Below are 5,000 nucleotides of genomic sequence, written 5' to 3'. Positions count from 1 at the left end.
TCCCCCCCCCTCTCCCTCTCTCCTCCTCTTCTCCCTCTCTCTCTCTTTTCTTCTCTCTCCTCTCCTCCTCTCTCTCTCTCTCTCTCCCCTTTCTCCTCTTCGCAATCCTCTCCTCTTCTCTTCCTCTTCTTCTCTCTCCCTTTTTTCCTCTCTCTCTCTCTCTCCCCTCTCCTCCCTCCTCTCTCTCTCTCCTCTCTCTTCTCTCTTCTCTCTCCCCTTCTCCCTCCCCTTCCTCTCTTTTCCCCTCTCTCTCTCTCTCTCTCTCTCCCCCTTTCTCCTCTCTCTCATTCCTTCCTTCTCTTCTCCTCCTTTTCTTCTCTCTCCTCTTTTTCTCCCCCTCTCCTCCTCCTCTTCTCTCTCTCTCCTCTTTCTCTCTCTCCTCTCCCCTTTCTCCCCCTTCTCCCCTTCATTCTCTCTCCTCTTCCCCCCTCCTTTTTCCCTTTTCTCCCACTCTCCTCTCTCTCTTCCTCCCCTTCCTTCAATCTCTCTCCTCTCTTTTTCCCCCTTCCCTCTCCTCTCTCTCTCTCTCCTCTCTCTCCCTCTCTCTCTCTCTCCTCTCTCTTTCTCCTCTCTTTTCCCCTCTCTCTCTCTTCCTCCTCTCTCCCCCTTTCTTCCTCTCTCTCCTACCTCTCTTCTCTCTCTCTCCTTCCCTCCTCCTCTCCCCCACCCTTTCTCCTCCCCTTTTTCCCTCTCTTTTCTCTTTCCTCTATCTTTTTTCTTTTTGTCTGTTTTTTCTGTCCATCATCTATCACTTTTCATTTTCATCCTTTCTTTTCCCTTAGATTTATTTTCTTTTTTTTCTTTTAAACTCTTTTTCCCCTTCTCTCTCATTTTTCCATTATCTCTCTCTCTCTCCTTTCTCCCCAATCTTCCCTCCTCCCCTCTCGTCTCCTCTCTCTCCCCCCTCTCATCTCTCCCCTCTCTCCTCTCCTCCCCCTCATCCTCTCTCCCCCTCCTCTCTCCCCATCCCCAGTCTGGCTCCCTCTCTCTCCCCGGCCTCTCTCTCTCTCACTCTCCTCCCCTTCCCCCTCTCCCTCTCTCTTTTTCCCAACTGCGGAATCTAACATAAAGGAAAAAAATTAAAAGAAAAAAAAGAATACAAAATCCCAATCAAAAAAAAAAGAGAAAAAAGGAGAGAAGGAGAGGGGAGAGAGAAGAGAAGAGAGGAGAAGAGAGAGAGAGAGAGAAGAGAGGGGGAAGAGAGAGTAGAAAGTTTAAGGAGAGAGAGAGGAAAAAGATAAACCGACATGCAAAAAATTTGTAAAAAAGAAGAAAAGAGAAAGAGGGGGAAAGAAAAATTATATAAAATATACAATATAAATATAATATATATATTTTAAAATATAAAAAGTAAAAAATATAAATATATTTAAAATAATAAGATATATAAAAATTATTTTAAAAGAAAAAGAAAGAAAATAAATGAAGGAAGCCCGGGGGAAAAAGGAAAGACAGAAGGGAAAAAGGGTAAATAAAAAAAAATTAATATACAAGAGTTTGAGGAGAAAAGGAAAAAAGCAAGAAACGATGGGAAAAAATATAGAGAGAACGACAAAAAAGAAGAAAATTAAAAAAGAAAAAGGGGATAAAAAAAGGGAAAAGACACAAATAAAAAATAAAGAAAAAGAAATAAAACAATTAAAAAAAAAAATGCGTTAAAATGTTGAAAATAAAATTAAATTTAAAGAAAAAAATGATAAGAGACATGAAGAAGGAAAAAAGGGAAAAGGGAGGAATGAAAAAAAGAAGGAAAAAAAACAAAATGAACGGAAAAAAAAAAAAAGAATAAACCCAATAAGAAAAAAAGAAAAGGGAAAAAAAAGGAAGAACGAGAAAAAAGCGAAGGGGAAAGAAAGAAGTACACCGGGGAAAATAGAGTAGGGGAAAAAAAACGGAAAAATTTTGAAATCAAAATATAAGGGAAAATCGAGATAAAAAAAAGAAAATATTGGAAAAGAATTAAAGAAAATGGAGAAAAAATAACCGAAAAATGAAAAAAAAAGGAAAAGTGCAATACTCGTGCAATGAAAAGGGGAAAAAAAGACGCCCGGGAAACCCAAAAGGGAAAGGGGTGAGGGAAAGGAAAAAAGAAGGAAAATATTTGGGGAAAAAAACAGAAGCAAAAAGAAAATAGACGAATCAGGAGTTTTTAAACCGAAAAAAGGGGAAAAAAAAAAAAAAAAAAAAAAAAACGATAGAAAAAGTGAGTTTATTTGCCGGGATCGGGTCCTGGCATCCCCGGGGGAGAGGACTCGACTTGGGGCCGGGTGCGCTACCGAGGGGGTTGATGGAGGGAACCCTTTTCCTTTAGGACTTTTTTGGGGGACCCCAACCCCCTCAAATCTCACCTCTCCGCTCTTTTCTCTCGTTTGCTCACAAAACAAAACATTTCTTTTGAAAATTAATGGGTTGTGTTGTTTAAAGGGCAGGTTTTCGGAAAGGGTTTTATGTGGGGGGTTTATGGTGTGTGAAACTGTGTGTGTGTGGGGTTTTGTGGTTTTTTTTCATTTGTGTGTTTAAAGGTGTCAAGTATAAAATCACTATTTGGGCAACGAACCGAAGGTGAATCAAAAGGAATTTTTTTTTAAAAAGGGGGGCAAAGAATTCCCAAAATATTTCCCAAGAAACAATAAAAAATTAAAAGTAACAATAATAGCCAAGGGGTTTAAAAAACCCAAAATCTGTTTTTGAAAAAAAGAGTTTGGGGTTAAAAAGTTGAAACCCGCATGTTTCCAATTTTAAAATCTATCTCCCCCTCCTTTGGGTGAAAAAAATTTCCGGGAATTGGTTCCCCCAAGAAAAAAAAAATAATCTTCAAACGACCTACGCTATTTTATTACAAAAAACATTCAAAAAAAAAAAAAAGAAAAAAAACTTTCTATAAAAAATCAACAAGCGAACAAACAGAAAACAAAAGGAAAAAAAAAAAACATGAGAGATTCCCAATAAACCCCTTGTTAGAAAATAAATTTGATCAGCAAAAGGTTCAAATCCGCCCGACGATATAGAAAGAAAAAGAAAATAAAACAAAAAGATAAAAAGGCGTAAAATGGGAAAAAAAAAAAAAAAAAAAAAAAAAAAGGGGAAGGACAAACGGGCGATTTATATGTACTCTTTTTTTATTACTCGTTCTCTCCTCTCATCTCTATAGATATATATCTATCATCCTACCTATTTATTCTAATCTATCTAGTGAAAAGAGAAACCAAAGAAGAAAGAGAGAGAGATAGAGAGAGAGAGAGGGGGGAGAAATGCGCAAAGGGAAGGAAAAAAAATAAAAGGAAAGAAGGGAAGGGGAGAGAGAGACAGAAAAAGAGTATACATAAAAAAAAAAAAAAAAAAAAAAAAAAAAGTGAATTGCCTGCAAATTAAGACAGTGCAGGAAAGAAGAAAACAGATTAAGATCATTTCGTCATAAGACAGGTAAAAAAGTATAAAACGACATAGTAAGGACATATGACAAATACACAACAAAATGAAGAAAATGCAAAAGAGAATGTAAACAACATAAAAAGATTATCTTCCTCCCTCTCCCTATCTTTATATCTTCCGCCTCTGGTTTTTTTTGTGTGCATTTTTTTTTTTTTTTCCCCTTTTATTTTAGACATCAATAAATGATATTGATTTGAAAGATGTGAACTGGACATCTTGACTTCCTAGATTTTTGATGAAACAAGATACAATGAAAACAGAATAGTACCAGAACAGAAGAAAAAGAAAAGAATAACGTGTTTGTGTTGTTGTTAAAACACAGTAACCATTTGCTTGAGGTATATGACATAATAGCAAATGGGAAAGCTGCATTTTGTATTTCAGTCTAAAATTAGATATTCGAAAAAAAATAATAAGACATGGATCACTTTAAGAAATAATAGATAATGGCAAGAACAGGAAATAAAGAAAGGTTATTGATAAACTAAAACAAAAGAGAAGAGATTGGAAAATAAAGTCAAAAGGAGATAAATGAAAGAAGAATAAAATTAAGTTCATTAAAAGGAAGGGTAAAGACAGCCATAAAATAAAGAACAAGGAAGAATGAGTGAAAAAAGGATAAGGAATGAATAACGAACGAAAATGAAGAATGAAAAATGGAAATGGAACTGACAACGAAGGAATATAAAAGGGAGATCGTGGATAAGACGATTAATGAAGGCAAGAAGAAAAGAGGGTGAAAAGCTGTCTGCCTCGTCTCTTCTCGCTTTCTCTCTCTCGCTCTAGCACTCTGTTCCTCTCTCGCTCGCTCTCTCTCTCTCCGCTGTGAAGTACAGAAAATGGAGAATACACCGTAATAATGAAATAATGACAGGAATGTGCAGACCTTTGCAATAAGGGATAATGATCGTGTGAGATACAAAGGAATAGTGTGTGAGAGAGTGGATAAGATATGGAAGATAGGAAAATGATGAAAAAAATGACAAAAAGCAGATGCGAATGTAAATAGAACGAATCAGGAGAAATTAGACCGATAAAAAGGGAAATAATAAATAAATTAAAAAATAAAAAAACGATAGGGCACAGTGGGTCTTTGCCGGGGATCGATCCTGGCATCCTCCGGGCAGAGGGAACGGCGACTCTGCCGCGGCGCTAGAGCTACCGACTCCCGTTGAGGGAGGAGGAACGGGTCGTGGACGTTGTCTTGCGGATTCCCCCCGCCCCCCCACCCATTTTATATCCCCCGCGGCGCTCTCTTTCTCATCATGTGAAGCGTATTGTGTGTGTTAGTGGTGTGGCGCAAATTGGTGTGGTGTATGCTATATGTGTACTGATTGTTCAATATTTCGCTGTAAGTGGAATCCCAGGTGTCAGCGGACATTGAGCCTTGGGTTAATTCCAAGCATACGTCGTAATTTGGTTGCTACGAAGAGGAATGAACAAACGGATAATGCATACGCATCACCGAAATATTTTTATTGGTGTTTAAATGATCTCTCTCCTTCGAATTTACTCTTTCTCTCCACTTCTCCCTCTCTATCTACGTCTTTCTGCTCCCTCTCACTCTC

At 37.8% G+C, this 5,000-nt stretch overlaps 1 protein-coding gene across 1 annotated transcript in view; it reads right to left on the bottom strand.

Moving 5' to 3' along the window:
- Positions 1-5,000, bottom strand: part of LOC125042056 (amino acid transporter AVT1J-like) — a 49,698-nt gene that overhangs the window by 2,734 nt on the left and 41,964 nt on the right. The window lies entirely within an intron of this gene.

Source organism: Penaeus chinensis, chromosome 31, assembly GCF_019202785.1.
Source record: "Penaeus chinensis breed Huanghai No. 1 chromosome 31, ASM1920278v2, whole genome shotgun sequence".
In the NCBI taxonomy this organism is placed as follows: Eukaryota; Metazoa; Arthropoda; class Malacostraca; order Decapoda; family Penaeidae; genus Penaeus; species Penaeus chinensis.
Note: the sequence above shows the minus strand (reverse complement) of the source record. Positions and strands in the feature narration are given on the sequence as shown.